Source organism: Oryzias latipes, chromosome 2 (genome assembly GCF_053564925.1).
Source record: "Oryzias latipes strain Hd-rR chromosome 2, Olatipes_Hd-rR_3.1".
Taxonomy (NCBI): Eukaryota; Metazoa; Chordata; class Actinopteri; order Beloniformes; family Adrianichthyidae; genus Oryzias; species Oryzias latipes.
In genome coordinates, this window is record NC_136238.1 from 7338698 (window position 1) to 7357920 (window position 19223).

The following is a 19223-nucleotide window of genomic DNA, read 5'->3' on the forward strand; positions in this document are numbered from 1 at the left end:
GAAAGGACAGTTTAGGCTAAATGAGACTAAAAACAGGAGAAGAGGAAGATGTGATGGAGGATGGTGTGACAAAAGATCTTAATACAAAAAAATAAAACTATTCACTTATGATTTACTGATGTGATCTTAAAAAAGAGACAGAAAAGGAGGGTATGTACGAAGGGGAAGAACACAAAATATGGACAAAGCAAAATGAACAAAGAAAGAAAAAATAAAAAGAAACAAAGAATAAAAAAATGAAAATATTGTAAAAAAAAAAAAAAGAAGAAATTGATGAGATGGATAAAAGAAGAAATAAAGGGAGAGCAAATTTTAATGAAGAAAAATATAAAAAGAGGGGAAAAAACGAGAACAAACAGGCACAAAAAGAAAGGAAGGCAAAACACAGGGAAACAAATAAAAATAACATTTAGTGATGTTATTGAGAAAAATAAATGTTTTACTTTTCTTAGATTTATCGCATTCCAAACTTGGATCATTTGAATTTTAGCTAAATGTTCTCCCCTGAAAGACATTGTTCATAAAAAGTCAAATAACTACCTGTTAGGCCATTTCATATATTAGTTTTTAATGTAAACAAAAGTATTTTTACAGTTGCCTTCTCATCCATTCAGAGGTTTAAAAACAGTTCCAAAGCACTTGAAGAACACACACGCCATCTCTGAAGAGACACACTAATGGATCCTGGTCCTGCAGCTATTAATTGCAGTCTTATCTGGGAGGCCCAGACCTGTCATGGGGGGGGGGGGTTGGTGGATGGGATGAAAGAGGTGTTTTAGATCGCCACTAATCTCAGAAGGAGATCCCAGAGAGAGAAGGATGTGTTGCGTTCTTTCGCTATGACACAGAAGTTTACCCATCATCCTTTAGTGGTTTAGCTCATATTGTCCAAAGAGGAACAAGATGCATGTCACACTACAAGATGATGGGCTTTAACTAGATATAAACTGTGTTAATAACAGCTAACTGTTGGACAGAACACCATGTTCTGGTTGCATAAGATGCACCACTTTCTTCAAATCCATAAATCATTTGTAGAGGATTCGTTAATTTCTAAAATTAAGATCAGCTGCCCGTAAGCAGCTTAAAGAGACCACTGTTTTGCAAGTTGCTAAATAGAGGACATATGACTAAAACAGTGAAAAACAAAATTAAAAACAAGGTCAGAGAAAACAAATCCATACCACCAGCATTGTTGGGTGAAAAGCGTCGGATCATTTCTGACCTGATTTAGTGTGTTGCAAAAAGCGACGCTGGTTGATTGTATCTGGTATTGGAAAGCAGATCTCCAGTAAAATTCATCGCACTGAAAAAACGTCTGAAAAAAGTTCTGGACAGTTCTCACCAGACTGTGGACGTCAACCCAATTGAGAATCTGTCAAGGGAGTTGAAAGTCTAAAAAAAATCAAAGCTCTTGAGCAGATCTGCATGGAAGAATGGACCAATATTGCAGCTACAGTGTCTACAAGCCTGAAGAAGACCTACAGGAAACCCTTCACCAACCAGGGTTACATTGCAAAGTACTGATATATACCAATATGGATATTCTGAGAAATACTTGTATATATATCAATGCATTCATCTTCTTCCGCTCATCCAGGACCAGAAATACGTGTGTGTTTGGGTGTGTGCGCCCGTGTGTGTGTGGAAATAACAGTAGCTAACATGGAAATAAAATCCATCTTGAATGTCATAAATAAGGTCAAAATAATATGGGGCTAATGCAGGGACCTTAAGAAATGCAATCTTCATCGCTTTCACTAAAGTGGGATAAATATAGATCTTTTTGACTTATTTATGCCGGTAAAGGTCAAACTAACAAATAAACTGCATTAGTCATTTGGTCATAATTTCCATCTGTCTGGTGTTCCTTCTCAGCATTTTCCCTAGTTCAACCTGCAGTCCTGGTCTTTACAGGTTTTTAATCAACTTCAAAGGAAATGTCCAATTTATTTAAAGAAACATTTTGTGCTTAAGCTTGGGGGGAAAAAATCTCAGAAAAACCATAAACTGATTAGAGGTGTGTTCTGATTCTCCCCTCTTAATTTGTCTAGACGTGATGGAGGGACTCCTGGTTTCCATAGTTATAATCACCACGGATACAGAACTGCCTTCTCAACCCCCCTCCAAATACTCCAGGGGACCTGCCTGTTATAACCTCCTGCAGTCATCAGGGTAGCAACCTGAGGCAAAGCCATTATCCAAGTCACCCGGGAGCAGAAATTTCATCATTCGGCTCTTTTGCTTTGAAGTAGATGTAGGTTAAGTTTGTGTAGACGTGCTTTACCTGGACGCCACGAGGTGTGCGCAGGTGTTTCGGCCATATAATGTGTTTGACCATTCCTTTTTTCAAGTTAGATCTGGTTACGTTTCTCTACTTTTTGAATGCACATTACGATAGTAATACTACAAAAAATATATACATGTTTACATAAAATTTAATTAGCTCCAAAGCAGTTGACCTCGAATTGAAAAGTTGCAGGTTCCGTCCCATTTTGTGTCCATGTGCCGAAGTGTTCTTGGGCAAGACACAGAGTCCCACGATAGTGGTCTAGTTAGCACCTTGCAAGGCAGCCATTGACAATACATGACAGCTGAACTAAGTGGCCCCTCCTCCCTGGCCTTTCAAACAGGAAGTACTCTTAAGGCCCGTACACACCGGGACGAATATTCGCCAGGCGTTATTCGCCAGCGTTTTTCGCCACGTTTTTTGTGTTCACACCCAGGCGATTTTCGCTGACGATGAGTGGAGTGAACATGCAATTTCATTCCCTGACATTAGATGGCGCTTAATGTAAAACAGAAATACTCCTGTACACAAGGTGGCGCTGCGCAACTTTACGCTTCTGAAAGTCGCTTTTCACTCAGAAGAAGAGAGCAAGTATTTACACGCTTGTCAGAATCAAACAAAGAAAACATGAATATTTCAAGCACCAGTAGCTCCAACTGGTGCTTGGTTCCGGGATATTTTAGAATGTCCGTCATTATTGCTTCGCGGCTGTGTGTAGACGCTACTTGGCGTCTATCTTCTTCGCTGGTATGTGTGCTCAGCAAGGCAGTTTTGTGTTTGAGCGCCCCCAAGTTGTGTTTTACTGTAACTTCAGAAGCTCCAGACACGTGAGCAAAAGCGCCATTCTCATTGGTCGAGTAGATTTCGACGCGACGTGTCGAAAAAAAAAAAACGAACCCGAGGCGTTTTTTTTTTTTGACGCTTTAACGCCTGGCGTTTTTTCGCGTCGGTGTGCACACTCTCGTTGGTGCCCTTTGTTTAGTCACGAGGCGTTAAACGTCGGCGAAAATCGCCGGCGAAATTCGTCCCGGTGTGAACAGGCCTTTAGGCTCCAAAAAGCCAAAATCCTATAGACATCTATAGAGACCTAAACAGCTGTTACTCATGGTATTCGATTTGTCAGAATAACTATTCTTGCTTTGATACCTTTTTCGCAACATGTTATTGATAATCCACCCCCCCCCCCCGACATTTTTCTGTAGTTATTCAAGCTATAAACGGACCAATCAGATGCCTCAATAATAGTAGGTGGAGCCTGTTGCCCCCTACATCCAACGTTCAAAACGTTTGACAGATTTTGTATAGACAGCTTTCAAGTGGTAGGGGTGTGGCCTTCTAACAAGCTCTCTGATTGGTGAGAGTGGTGAAGAGGGAAATGATGACTCAGACTGACTTGGACCACATTTTGTAAAAAAAAAAAAAAGCAAATACAAACTAGAAGGAGCTGCATTTCCAGAAGAAAATGCAGGGTTGAATGCTATAATGCTGAATGAAAGCTGAATTTGCTGAAGAAATGGCTGAACAGAGCTGAAAGAGCTCAACATTTTAAAAGTAAAATGGTTATAGTAGGTAAAAAACTGTGAAAAAAGTTAAAAAAAAAAAAAGATTTCCTATGTATTTCAATGAAGCAAAAATCCTGGAATATCTTTAAAAGTTAAAAAATTTAAAAAAAAGTCATAGCAGGAATAAGCTGAAAAAGTTGAACATTGTAATAGTAGAATGGCTATAATAAGTCAAAAAATGTAGAAGGAGTTAAGCATGAAAGCTTAAGTTGATGAAAAAATGGCTCAACTGTTGAAAATTTGAAGATGTTGCTAAAATTGTTAAAAGTGTTAGCATTGGAATCAGCATCATCAACTGACTAAAAAAAACATATTGTTTGAGAGTATCATATTGGTAAAAGCTACATGTCTAAGTTGACAGAAAATCCACTTTTTTCAAAATGGCGGCTTTTCTATTAATTTTATCTCCATAGCAACCATTTTATGTTTGGGTCGCCTGGGCATGACGAACAAATCGACGTCAGTTTCAGACAAATTGGAAAAAGTAAACCTTTGGACGTCCTTAGCAACGAAGTTTGTTTGCTAACCACGCCCACATTCCTTATATGGCCAGATCCAGTGAATTTCATTATGTTCAGTTCCAGCCATTGATGAAGTTTATTGCAATATTTGCTTCAGATTTTGTCATAAAAAGGCCACCAACAGTAGGTTGTGTCGACATCCCATAATGATTTTTAAGTGTATTTTATAGTCCAAAGCCTTGTGATCATTTTAATGTTTGAATGGTGTCTCTAGCTACAAGTATGTGGAAGTTATATTGGTTAAAAGAAACTAAGGTTTTAAATTTGAAAAACACAAAATGGCTGCCAAACAGTCTCCATCCCCTGATGACTTCACACTTGATATTGTTGTCCAAAGCACTGATCATTTGACAGCAAAAGTGCAGTCACCTCCTCCAGTATGGGGCATCATGTCAAATGCTTAGCTTCAAGATTTATTCTCTCAACTATGCATGTGTCATTAATCTTAGCACACTCATCCATGTCTAAAGGAGAGCTATGTTGATCATCAGCTAACTAGCTAGCTGGATGACACAGCATTATATTTTTCATTTAACCACTATCATATATGGTATAACAACATGATAGTCACTTCTCGTAACAGCCACCTAACTCATGGTTTGGGAATCAACACTTCCCATGAGCCTTAGCAGCCGTGGGCGACGCTTGTTCACAAGATGGCTGAAGCACATGTTTGAACTGCAGCCTCCAGCTATGGAAAGGAAAATAAAAAATACATCAAAACTACTTTAGATTTGCTCCCACTGTTTTTTCTAACATACATTGAAACGTCAAAGCTTATGAGTAACCCCAGCTCAAAGAAAATTCTTCCATGTAACGAAATATAACTGAGTTAGTGGAACTGAATTTCATCAAGAAAGGCAAGGTAAAAAACCATGCAGCAAAAGTCGGATCCCAGACTTGAACTCAGAACCTCTGTATGATAAACCCACCAGCTAACCCGCTGAGCTAACACTTTGGTGATGATATTATACATCCGGTATAAATTAATCAGGCTTGTTGTGTATTATCTTGTTGGGAGAAGCCGAGTTGAGACAATTTCATGCCACAGTTCCTTTTTACGTGGAAAAAACAAACGGACATTTTCACTTTTGAAAAGTCTAAGGATTTGCAGGACCAAAAGTGGTGGTAAAAAAATTGTGGACGTAAAAAAATTGTAGAAGGAGATGCATTTCCAGAAGAAAATACAGGATTCAATGCTGTATTGCTAGAAGAAAGTTTAATTTGTTAAAGACATGGCTGAACTGAGCCGAAAGAGCTCAACATTTTAAAAGTAAATGCTTAAAAAGGGTAAAAACCTGTAAAAGAGGTTAAGCACAAGAATTCCCTATGCATTTTCTTCTTCTTTCTCTTTCGGCTTTTCTTTTTCTTTTTTTCCCTATGCATTTTAATGGAGCAAAAATCCTGGAAAATCCTGGAATATCTTAAAAAGTTCAATGATTTGAATGACCAAAAGTAATAACTGTAATAAGTTGAAAGAGTTGAACATTTTAAAAGTTGGTTTGAAGAAAATTTTAAGGGTCCGAACCGGGTGTCGAACTGGGCGCCTCGTGCACCATAACGTCCCAATGCATTTTAATAGGGCAAAAATTCCCGGAAAAACTGGAATATCTTAAAAAGTACAAGGATTAAAAGTACCAAAAGTCATAGCAATAATGAGCTGAAAGAGCTGAACATTTTAAAAGTTGAATGGTAAAAATCGGTTAAAAATTGTAGAAGTAGTTAAGTGTCAAAAAACGGCGGAAGATAGTATAAATAATAATAATAAACTAGAAGGGGCTGCATTTCCAGAAGAAAATGCAGGGTTGAATGCTGTATTGCTGAATGAAAGCTGAATTTGCTAAAGAAATGGCTGAACAGAGCTGGAAGAGCTCAACATTTTAAACGTAGAATGGTCAAAGTGGGTAAAAAACTGCATAAGAAGTTAAGCTATAAGATTTCCCATGTATTTTAATGAAGCAAAAATCCTCGAATATATTTAAAAGTTCAAAGATTTGAGAAAAAAAGTCATAGCAGGAATAAGCTAAAAAAGTTGAACATTGTAATAGTAGAATGGCTAAAATAGGTCAAAGTTTGTAGAAGGAGTTAAGCATGAAAGCTGAAATTGTTGAAAAAATGGCTGAACTTTTGAAAATTTGAAGATGTTGCTAAAATGGCCAAAAGTGCTAGCATTGGAATCAGCATCATCAACTGACTCCAAAAAACACATTGTTTGAGAGTATCATATTGGTCAAAGCTACATGTTCTAAGTTGATAGAAAATCCAGTCTTTTCAAAATGGCAGCTTTTCTATTGATTTTATCTCCATAGCAACCATTTTATGTTTGGGTCGCCTGGAGATGAGGAACAAATCAACGTCGGTTTCAGATGAATCGGAAAAAGTAAACTTTTGGACGTCCTTAGCAACGAACTTTGTTTGCTAACCACGCCCACATTCCTTATATGTCCAGATCCAGTGAATTTCAATATGTTCAGTTCCAGCCATGGATGAAGTTTATTGCAATATTTTCTTCAGATTTTGTCAAAAAATGCCCACCAAACAGTAGGTAGTGTTGCCATCCCATAATAATTTCAAAACGTATGTTGAAGTCCAAAGCCTTGTGAGCATTTCAATGTTTGAACGGTGCCTCTAGCTGAAAGCATGTTAAAGTTATAATGCTTGAAAGCAACAAAGGTTTTCAAGGATTCTCCATGTATTTAAATGAAGCAAAAATCTTGGAAAATCCTGGAAAATCTTGGAATATCTTGAAAAGTTCAAAGATTTGAAAGACTAAAAGTCGTAGCTGAATGGAATAAGCTGAAAGGGTTGAACATTGTAATAGTAGAATGGTAAAAATAGGTGAAAGTTTGAAGAAGTTTAAAATTGCCTCACATTTTGGCACAAAATGGCCGCCAAACTGTAGGTGGTGTTGCCATCCCATAATAATTTTGAGCCTTATGTTGAAGTCCAAAGCCTTGTGAATATTTCAATATTTGAACGGTGTCTCTAGCCAAAAGAATGTTAAAGTTACAATTGTTTAAAAAAGCAAAGGTGTGGTCAATGGAGCAAAATAATTGGAAAATCCGGGAATATCCGGGAATATCTGGAAAAGTCCAAGGATTTGAAGAACAAAATGTCATAGCTAGAATAAGATGAAAGAGCTGAACATTTCCATAGTCGAACGGTTAAAATAGGTGAAAAATTGTAGAAGGAGTTTAACTGTGAACTTCTGCACGAAAAATTCTCCATGTATTTCAATGGAGCAAAAATTCCCGGAAAACCGGGAATATCTTAAAAAGTAAAAGGATTTGAAAAACCAAAAGTCATAGCACAAATAAGCAGAAAGAGATGAACATTTTAAAAGTTGAATGGTTACAATCGGTTAAAAATTGTAGAAGGAGTTAAGCGGCGAAAAACGGCGGAAGATAGGCGTAAAGAATAATAAATAAAGAGAAACAGGAAAACAAAGGGTTGAATGCTTTACAGCATTCAACCAATAAATAAAGAGAAACAGGAAAACAAAGGGTTGAATGCTTTACAGCATTCAACCAATAATAATAAATAAAGAGAAACAGGAAAACAAAGGGTTGAATGCTTTACAGCATTCAACCAACTAGAAGGAGCTGCATTTCCAGAAGAAAATGCAGGGTTGAATGCTGTATTGCTGAATGAAAGCAGAAATATGATGAAAAAGCTGAACATTGTAAAAGTAGAATTTCTAAAATAGGTCAAACATTGTAGAAGGAGTTAAGCATGAAAGCTGTAATTGTTGAAAAAATGGCTGAAATTTCCTGGAATATTTTGAAAAATTAAAGCACCAAAAGTCAAAGGTGAACATTGTAAAAGTAGAATGACCAAAACGGATCAAAATTTGTAGACGGAGTTTAGCATGAAAGTTGAAATTGTTGAAAAAATGGACGTAAGGTTGAAAATTTGAAGATGATGCTAAAATGGCTAAAAGTGCTAGCATCAGCATCATCAACTGACTCAAAAAAATCACATTGTTTAAGAGTGTCATGTTGGTAAAAGCTACATGTTCTAAGTTGACAGAAAATCACTTTTTTCAAAATGGCGGCTTTTCTATTGATTTTATCTCCATAGCAACCATTTTATGTTTGGGTCGCCTGGAGATGAGGAACAAATCAACGTCGGTTTCAGATGAATCGGAAAAAGTAAACTTTTGGACGTCCTTAGCAACGAGCTTTGTTTGCTAACCACGCCCACATTCCTTATATGTCCAGATCCAGTGAATTTCAATATGTTCAGTTCCAGCCATGGATGAAGTTTATTGCAACATTTGCTTCAGATTTTGTCAAAAAATGCCCACCAAACAGTAGGTTGTGTTGCCATCCCATAATAATTTCAAAACGTATGTTGAAGTCCAAAGCCTTGTGAGCATTTCAATGTTTGAACGGTGCCTCTAGCTGAAAGCTTGTTAAAGTTATAATGCTTGAAAGCAACAAAGGTTTTCAAGGATTCTCCATGTATTTAAATGAAGCAAAAATCTTGGAAAATCCTGGAAAATCTTGGAATATCTTGAAAAGTTCAAAGATTTGAAAGACTAAAAGTCGTAGCTGAAAGGAATAAGCTGAAAGGGTTGAACATTGTAATAGTAGAAGGATTAAAATACGTGAAAGTTTGAAGAAGTTTAAAATTGCCTCACATTTTGGCACAAAATGGCCGCCAAACTGTAGGTGGTGTTGCCATCCCATAATAATTTTGAGCCTTATGTTGAAGTCCAAAACTTTGTGAACATTTCAATATTTGAACGGTGTCTGTAGCCAAAAGAATGTTAAAGTTACAATTGTTTAAAGAAGCAAAGGTGTGGCCAATGGAGCAAAAAGATTGGAAAATCTGGGAATATCCGGGAATAACTGGAAAAGTTCAGGGATTTGAAGGACCAGAATTCATAGCTGAAAGGAATAAGCTGAAAGGGTTGAACATTGTAATAGTAGAATGGTAAAAATAGGTGAAAGTTTGAAGAAGTTTAAAATTGCCTCACATTTTGGCACAAAATGGCCGCCAAACTGTAGGTGGTGTTGCCATCCCATAATAATTTTGAACCTTATATTGAAGTCCAAAACCTTGTGAACATTTCAATGTTTGAACATTGTCTGTAGCCAAAAGAATGTTAAAGTTACAATTGTTTAAAGAAGCAAAGGTGTGGTCAATGGAGCAAAATAATTGGAAAATCCGGGAATATCCGGGAATATCTGGAAAAATTCATGGATTAGAAGGACAAAATGTCATAGCTGAAAGTAATATGCTGAAAGGGTTGAACATTGTAATAGTAGAATGGTAAAAATAGGTGAAAGTTTGAAGAAGTTTAAAATTGCCTCACATTTTGGCACAAAATGGCCGCCAAACTGTAGGTGGTGTTGCCATCCCATAATAAATTTGAGCCTTATGTTGAAGTCCAAAGCCTTGTGAACATTTCAATATTTGAACGGTGTCTCTAGCCAAAAGAATGTTAAAGTTACAATTGTTTAAAGAAGCAAAGGTGTGGCCAATGGAGCAAAAACATTGGAAAATCCGGGAATATCCGGGAATATCTGGAAAAATTCATGGATTAGAAGGACAAAATGTCATAGCTAGAATAAGATGAAAGAGCTGAACATTTTCATAGTCAAACGGTTAAAATAGGTGAAAAATTGTAGAAGGAGTTTAGCTGTGAACTTCTGCACGAAAAATTCTCCATGTATTTCAATGGAGCAAAAATTCCCGGAAAACCTGGAATATCTTAAAAAGTAAAAGGATTTGAAAAACCAAAAGTCATAGCACAAATAAGCAGAAAGAGCTGAACATTTTAAAAGTTGAATGGTTACAATCGGTTAAAAATTGTAGAAGGAGTTAAGCGGCGAAAAACGGCGGAAGATAGGCGTAAAGAATAATAAATAAAGAGAAACAGGAAAACAAAGGGTTGAATGCTTTACAGCATTCAACCAACTAGAAGGAGCTGCATTTCCAGAAGAAAATGCAGGGTTGAATGCTGTATTGCTGAATGAAAGCAGAAATATGATGAAAAAGCTGAACATTGTAAAAGTAGAATGTCTAAAATAGGTCAAACATTGTAGAAGGAGTTAAGCATGAAAGCTGTAATTGTTGAAAAAATGGCTGAAATTTCCTGGAATATTTTGAAAAATTAAAGCACCAAAAGTCAAAGGTGAACATTGTAAAAGTAGAATGACCAAAACAGGTCAAAATTTGTAGACGGAGTTAAGCATGAAAGTTGAAATTGTTGAAAAAATGGATGTACAGTTGAAAATTTGAAGATGATGCTAAAATGGCTAAAAGTAGTAGCATCAGCATCATCAACTGACTCAAAAAATCACATTGTTTAAGAGTGTCATGTTGGTAAAAGCTACATGTTCTAAGTTGACAGAAAATCCACTTTTTTCAAAATGGCGGCTTTTCTATTGATTTTATCTCCATAGCAACCATTTTATGTTTGGGTCGCCTGGAGATGAGGAACAAATTAACGTCGGTTTCAGATGAATCGGAAAAAGTAAACTTCTGGACGTCCTTAGCAACGACCTTTGTTTGCTAACCACGCCCACATTCCTTATATGTCCAGATCCAGTGAATTTCAATATGTTCAGTTCCGGCCATGGATGAAGTTTATTGCAACATTTGCTTCAGATTTTGTCAAATAATGCCCACCAAACAGTAGGTTTTGTTGCCATCCCATAATAATTTCAAAACGTATGTTGAAGTCCAAAGCCTTGTGAGCATTTCAATGTTTGAACGGTGCCTCTAGCTGAAAGCTTGTTAAAGTTATAATGCTTGAAAGCAAAAAAGGTTTTCAAGGATTCTCCATGTATTTAAATGAAGCAAAAATCTTGGAAAATCCTGGAAAATCTTGGAATATCTTGAAAAGTTCAAAGATTTGAAAGACTAAAAGTCGTAGCTGAAAGGAATAAACTGAAAGGGTTGAACATTGTAATAGTAGAAAGATTAAAATACGTGAAAGTTTGAAGAAGTTTAAAATTGCCTCACATTTTGGCACAAAATGGCCGCCAAACTGTAGGTGGTGTTGCCATCCCATAATAATTTTGAACTTTATGTTGAAGTCCAAAACCTTGTGAACATTTCAATATTTGAACGGTGTCTCTAGCCAAAAGAATGTTAAAGTTACAATTGTTTAAAGAAGCAAAGGTGTGGCCAATGGAGCAAAAACATTGGAAAATCTGGGAATATCCGGGAATATCTGGAAAAGTTCAAAGAATTGAAGGACCAAAAGTCATAGCTGAAAGGAATAAGATGAAAGGGTTGAACATTGTAATAGTAGAATGGTAAAAATAGGTGAAAGTTTGAAGAAGTTTAAAATTGCCTCACATTTTGGCACAAATGGCCGCCAAACTGTAGGTGGTGTTGCCATCCCATAATAATTTTTAAACCTTATGTTGAAGTCCAAAACCTTGTGAACATTTCAATATTTGAACGGTGTCTCTAGCCAAAAGAATGTTAAAGTTACAATTGTTTAAAGAAGCAAAGGTGTGGCCAATGGAGCAAAAACATTGGAAAATCTGGGAATATCCGGGAATATCTGGAAAAGTTCAAGGATTTGGAGGACCAAAAGTCATAGCTGAAAGGAATAAGCTGAAAAGGTTGAACATTGTTATAGTAGAATGGTAAAAATAGGTGAAAGTTTGAAGAAGTTTAAAATTGCCTCACATTTTGGCACAAAATGGCCGCCAAACTGTAGGTGGTGTTGCCATCCCATAATAATTTTGAACTTTATGTTGAAGTCCAAAACCTTGTGAACATTTCAATATTTGAACGGTGTCTCTAGCCAAAAGAATGTTAAAGTTACAATTGTTTAAAGAAGCAAAGGTGTGGCCAATGGAGCAAAAACATTGGAAAATCTGGGAATATCCGGGAATATCTGGAAAAGCTCAAAGATTTGAAGGACCAAAATGTCATAGCTAGAATAAGATGAAAGAGCTGAACATTTTCATAGTCGAACGGTTAAAATAGGTGAAAAATTGTAGAAGGAGTTTAACTGTGAACTTCTGAACGAAAAATTCTCCATGTATTTCAATGGAGCAAAAATTCCCGGAAAACCTGGAATATCTTAAAAAGTAAAAGGATTTGAAAAACCAAAAGTCATAGCAGAAATAAGATGAAAGAGATGAACATTTTAATAGTAGAATGGTTAAAATAGGTAAAAAATTGTAGAAGTAGTTAAACGCCAAAAAACGGCGGAAGATACTATAAAAATAAATAAAGAGAAACAGGAAAACAAAGGGTTGAATGCTTTACAGCATTCAACCAATAAAGAGAAACAGGAAAACAAAGGGTTGAATGCTTTATAGCATTCAACCAATAATAAATAAAGAGAAACAGGAAAACAAAGGGTTGAATGCTTTACAGCATTCAACCAATAAATGAAAGCGTCTGAATAGACTTCATTTGGTCGGAGCTGGAAGTAAACCATTTTCTATGGGTGGCATTGCAGTCCATCCAGTTCTCTTATACTCTTATACAGTCAATGGATACTCTGCCACCAGCAGTGTGTGAATGTGTGTGTGCATAGATGAATGTGTGAAGTGCTTTGGGCATTATTTGAGGTAGAAAAGTGACAAGGGTTGGGGATCATTGATGTAAAGCAGAAACATGGTTTCCTGGGCCAAACATCTGTTGGGCGAACTCTTTAAAACCACATCTGTGTAACAAAACCCTCGGGACTTCAACAACATAAGAGAAAGAGATCTCAATGAAAGGGGATAGTATTATTTATTTGAGATAATAGAGGTTGAGAAACCTGGTTATTACTGTTCACGTAAACTCATTACTGTATCCAAGTGACCCTGAGAAAACGGGGTACTTAGCCATCTGTAAATGAACCCATTGTCTTGGGAACTGAAGCAAATGCCATTCCAGTAAAATCCTAAGCTTCTTTTGCTGTTGCACTTCACAGTTTCCCCAATTACGAACCAAAAAAGCCTTTTAAGCTCATTACAGCAATGATGGAAAGAGGTCATCAAATAAATATAAATATGTAGTTTGTTGGGTCAGTAGAGAACAAGTAGAACAACAGATGAATGAGAGGCAAAAGAGATAACCAGGAGATACTGAACAAATAAGCGACAGAAACTCCCCAAAACGACACGTCCAATATCTTGAGTTATTGTGCGCTTTTGTGCTTGGATTTCCACACAGCAGCTCCCATTGAACAATGCAAATACCGGATGTCCATGTCAACTGTCACGAACAAACAGGAAACATCCAGAAATAGCTTGGGACAGTTAAAAACTACAGTTTTCTGATTTAGACCTCCACGGTGACGACCCACACACCTGGTGATAAGCCCACTGACTTGTAGAAGCCAGGGTTTCGTCAATCTTCAAAGGCTGACTGGACGCCAGCTTCCCACCAGGGATGGCATTGGAATTTTCACTGACAAAACTAAACAAGCCCGTTTTTTTTTAGTAGAAAATTGTAGAGTCTGAAGGGCTGGGAAATGGGAAAGAGAGGTGACAAGGAACAAATCGCTCTAATTATAGTCTGGGTACCAGGTACCTGAAGAACGCTGCACTACCATGGCAACCGTGAACAAGCAGGGGGATGAGCATGAGAGAAAGGAAGGAGGGGACATTTTCTGAAGACTGAAAAACTTTCAAAACTAAAGAGTCTTTGGGCGATTTATGGGTGCTGTCAAGTTCAGAAAAACCCCGACAGAGTGGTATCTGTTCCTAAGAAGATCTTCAGATTTAGAAAATACAGAAAATTCCTGAACCTGCAAAAAAAAAAAACTGTTTAAAAGTACAAAATGACGGAGATATAGCAGCAAAGGAAACAAAGGTTTAACTGAGCTTTTTTCTTTTCTGCTAAACAGCTAATGATAGAAATAGCTGTTATTGAGGATAGAATGATCGGGTAGTCTCCTTGCGGAGATTCCCTGTTATAAGAGTTGGAGAGACGTGATTCCTTTCCTAGAACCTACCAGGAGACAATGAACCAAGTAGTGGCGTTTTATTTGTTTTCAAGGTCATTTAGGGTTTAGTGACAGACAGCAAAGAGGAGCCATCATTAATTATATGCAGTTATCTATCTAGACCTGAAGTGACTCATTCACTGCAGATATTAATAACACCACAGCCCAGTAAACTGAAAACTGCAGGCCATAACCCAAATTTATCTGGATTTTCAATTGAATCTAAACACTTTTTTTGGTTTGAAAAACTATATAAAACTTCTGGCACATCAAGTTAAAGAGGCTCCTATTTGTACAAAGTATCTTCCTCCACAGAGAACAGGTTGCAGGGAACAAAGCAGCTTTTGAGGGCCGGACTAACCTCTAACCAATGAAATCAGAAGAACCAGATTCCTGGAATGCTTCACAAGAGGGCCAGGTTACCCTTTAGGAGAAAAACACGATAAAAAAACAACAACACAAAAACCAATCCAGAGGACAGACAACCAAGTCGACCAAATGGAATCAAGAATTTTTCAGAAATTCAGTTAAACTGTTGAATGTACCTCAACAAAAGATCAACAGCATTGAAGGGAAAACTGTCTGAGGTGGCATTAAATGAACAAAAGAGTGATGGCTTTATAAAAGTCAGCGAGCGCACAAACGTCATCGCATTTACTATAACAACACAAAACAAACATTTAAAAAGGGCAGGAATGTTTTTTAGCAGGACAGGGGTTTGAGGTGCAGGCGGAGGCTTTTTTTGCTGCTGATTCAACTGAACAATATACAATATTCGGAGAACGCATGAGAGAAAAAAAAATTGTTTTGTCTAAACATTAGATATTTAGATTTTGGTAAAAAATCACATATAGAAGTACTATACACATGCAAAATAAACATAAAAAGAGCAGGTTTTCTCATGTTTATTTTTTTTCTTTTTACCATTTGAAATGCATACAAGAGTCATTGGTTAAGGTCGCTCAGAAAAGTGGGACATGGTGATAAAGTTTACATCCTTCTTTAGTTTGGTTTCTCAGAAGCAGACTTAAGACTACCAGCATACTAAGCTTCTGAAATATCTGTGCAGTTTTACTTAAATGGAGGAAGTGATGCCTGAAATAACATTTAAAAAAAAACAGAAGAAAATGGCAATCCCGCTAATCTTTTGACTTTTAAAAATAACTGAAGCCCTAGCCACGAGCACCCAAACTGGGGGTCGACTTGTACAGGTAGGTACAAGGGTTCCTGAGTCGTTAGGGTTTGTGTAGAGTTGTCCCTTGAAGTCCGTGAAGCCACTTCAAGGAACGTCATGAAAATCGTACCATTGTTGCGTGTGGCAAGTGTATCGTGAAGTATTTGTGATGCTAATGGAAGCTCCAAGCACTTATGACATACTGGTGATGCTGTTGTAAGGTGTCGTTACAGCACACTAGTCATTGGTAAGCTACAAGATTGCCTCCTTTCTGAGCATGCACAAATGCTCCAAGCATGGAGTGTGCAGATGGATTCCCTCCACAAACTAACAAGACATCTCTAAACTTTTTGTGGTTTGTTACTCCCTGTAGATCAGTTCTGTCCTTTCAGACTATCTGGATTCACACTGAAGTGAACCAGATAAAAGTTCATTTCCACGTAAACAGAATTCCTCAGAGAGGTCAGGGTTCACGTGTTTAGTCTGCAACCGAGTTCAAGTGAGTTTTCAGACCTGCCAAGTGAAGCGGACTATCCTGGGAATCAACAACAACAAACCTGCCGGCATTTGCCTTCCAACACAGACTCTGCTTATTCACCCTTTATTCTTCATTCTTGCAAAAAAACAAATAATGGGAACTTCCCCAAAACTGTGGGCTTTTAACTTGTCACATGGGAGTTCCCAAAGTCACAAACGTTTCGTTGTTCATTATCAAAATTCCAGACAGCAAGAAGAACTCTTCTTGGGACAATTCCAACTCACGTCCACAATGGTATGACACACCTACCAGCTGCTACAACGTGGGTTTTATGGTCCCAGTTGGATTTATTTACATTACTGTGGCATTCTTTCTTGATAAAGTGAGAAAGACCTGAAAAGAACATCTGCTGACACAAATGCTTCAGTAATTGGCCAATAAAAACTCAACAAAAGGAGAAATCACACACAACTGCCAGCATTACATGGAGTGTGGATCAGTTCTAATCATGAAATACAAAATGCATTGTAATTTTAATTTGTAGTAATGTAAGACCAAAGTATTTCAATAAAAGTCAAGAATTCACTTTTATTTTCTTTATTATTTAGGCTGTATGGGCTATTTTAAATTATAACAGTTTAGTTTTCAATCTGGGACACCAAATGACAAAGATTTAAGATCTAGATTGTGTGTCTCTTCAACATTTTTTCAGACACCTTTAGTTTATCCAGTTTTTAAGCCCAAAGTAAAACCAACAACATGATTTCTTTTAAATCTAAATTTAAAACCTGAAATGAAGTGGAAAGTTTAATTGTTGGGGATTTTCTTTTTAAATAATCTAAAAACAAAAGGATAGGATTTTGAAACTGCAAGCAAACCTTAAACTTGTTTGAATATTTCTTTCTAACACGCAATTTTTTTTAAAGGACCCTAAATGCAGAATGGGCAAGACTGGTAGTGCCAACATGCATAATGGTATTAAGCCTTGATATTTAGGGCAGAAGATCCCTGCCTTTGTCCGAAATACGGCAGTGTACACAACAGTCTGAACCCATCGAAGAGCCATTATCACAGGATTTTTATTTTTAAAAATAAAGCTGGCATCTAACTGCCACGCTATACACATCACAGCCTTCCTTAACAGGGTGGGTCCATCAGGAAAAGAAGCTTCCTATTCATGGTAGTCCGGGCCATTCATGAAAGAAATCCTCAAGCCCCAACAAGCTCGGAAACGTTCGACATCTCATTCTCGAGCTAGTAGACAGCCCCTCTGAATATTTAGAAACCATCCTTTTTCACCGGATCCCATTTGACAAGCTTTAATGTTAAAACATCTCAGCGAGCTCAAACTGAAGTGACCTCGGCTACAGATTACTAACAAAGCCAGAGCCCAGACCATTCATTCCAAGTCCACTGATTATAGACCACGGTCAGCAAACAATGGAGACCAGATGCCACATTTCTGCTCGTTCATCAGAGGGACAGAAAACTGACTGCAGACTGCCACAAGGACGAAAACAACAGACCAGAGCTGACCACAGCTGACACAGAGCGGGAACTACATTGATCCATTAAAGAATTGAATAAGACTTCACTTCGAAATCAGAGATTAAGACTCCTAGTTTAATCTTGATTGTGTTCTTCTTTCTGTTCAATACCAGTTTATAGGATCTCCATCACTAAAAAAGTGGTTGTTGTGACATTTACAGGAGGTTTATCAAGACTTAAAGGTTATAATGAAAACAGGTAAAGCATTGGCATTTTGCTTTATTTAACGTTTGGCTAGACGTTACAGGTTTCCCAAGCGTCAATTCTGACTGAAACAGTTAGAAGTTCACTTGGAGTCCAGTGCAGACGAAACAAGTGAACCCTGGTGCGATATGCTAGTGTGAAGCTGGAAAGGCGGGAGGTAAATAAAAAAAAAAAGAAATTGCAGCAATAAAGATTAACATCTTTGTATGAACAAAAAAGGCCCATTCAAGAACATTCAAATAAAAAAATATTAGTAAAATGACTTGTAGGTTGAGATTCATTTGATAGAAGAAGAGAAATACAGCCTATATATACACATATATATATACACACACATATATATATACACACACATATATATATACACACACATATATATATATATATATATACACACATAAATACATACCTACATATATATTTGCATCTGCAACTTATTCTCCAGAGTGACTTAAAAGTCCCAAATGTATAGTAACTGTCTGAAAAAATATGACGGGAATAGTCTGCCCTTAAAAGCGCAGTGTAAAAGTCACCAGAGTCAAATAAAACAGCAGCCATTTTTAGTATCTCTATCTAAATAAAAAGAGTTTTCGGTCTATTTTGATCTCACATAACCATTAGATACCCACTATTAAAAATAAATATGAAAATAACTTACATTGTTTGAATAAAACAATAGTGGTAAAAGTAAAGCACAACGGAGTGACAGCATATTCTTATAAATGTAAACAAACAAGTAGTTATAAGAAAACCCAAATGGTTTGTTTAAAAAAATAATAATAATAATTCGGGATTTTAGAAAAGAAAATGTTTTAATATGTAGGACCAAGGGAGAAGGTAAGGAGGCAGGAGAGATGTTCAGAGCTGCTATTTGCTTCGCGACAAATGCTGCAGTGCACCGCCGCCATCTTATCTCTCCACTCTCTACCGAGTCACTAATGAGATAGGTGGAGGGCGTTAATGATGTTTGCGCCCACATGAACAGTCTTTTTATTTCTTTTTGGCGGCCTCGTGTCTTTTAGTTTTGCCACCATGGCAGCTTTGGAGCTTCCATTACGAAATAATAAAATATGTAAGAGACCCCCCCCCCTAAAAAAAAACAAAAAAAAAAAAACACGCCCACTCCCAAGCGCTGACCCCCGGGATGTGGAAAATGTTCGAAGACGCATTTCCTTTAGTCGATAAGAAGGAATTCGTCCAAATTTTATTTAGAATGCGACATTTTTCACTGATATTAACGAAACATCCCACTAGCCGAGTCCTCCTCCTGGTGGTTGAACACGCAGCGATTTAAAAATCACGACCAAACGTGGGATTCAAAGGATGTAAACTAAAGGTTTGCGGCTTTGAATAAAAACCGACATTTGTACTGAATGTTACTACTGTCTCTATTCAACGTCGAAAGCTTAAAACCCGGTTTATAAGTGACATTTTTAGCGTCACCGAACAACGGAATTTGTGGAGTAGTATACCATGATTTAAGCTCGACAAATCCTGTTTTTGAGAACGCCAAAAAGAGATTTTTCTCCC

The 19223-nt window shown here is 37.2% G+C and overlaps 1 protein-coding gene across 2 annotated transcripts in view; it reads right to left on the minus strand.

Annotated features, from left to right (window-relative positions):
• appa (amyloid beta (A4) precursor protein a) overlaps positions 1-19223 on the minus strand; it is a 44718-nt gene that overhangs the window by 24895 nt on the left and 600 nt on the right. The window lies entirely within an intron of this gene.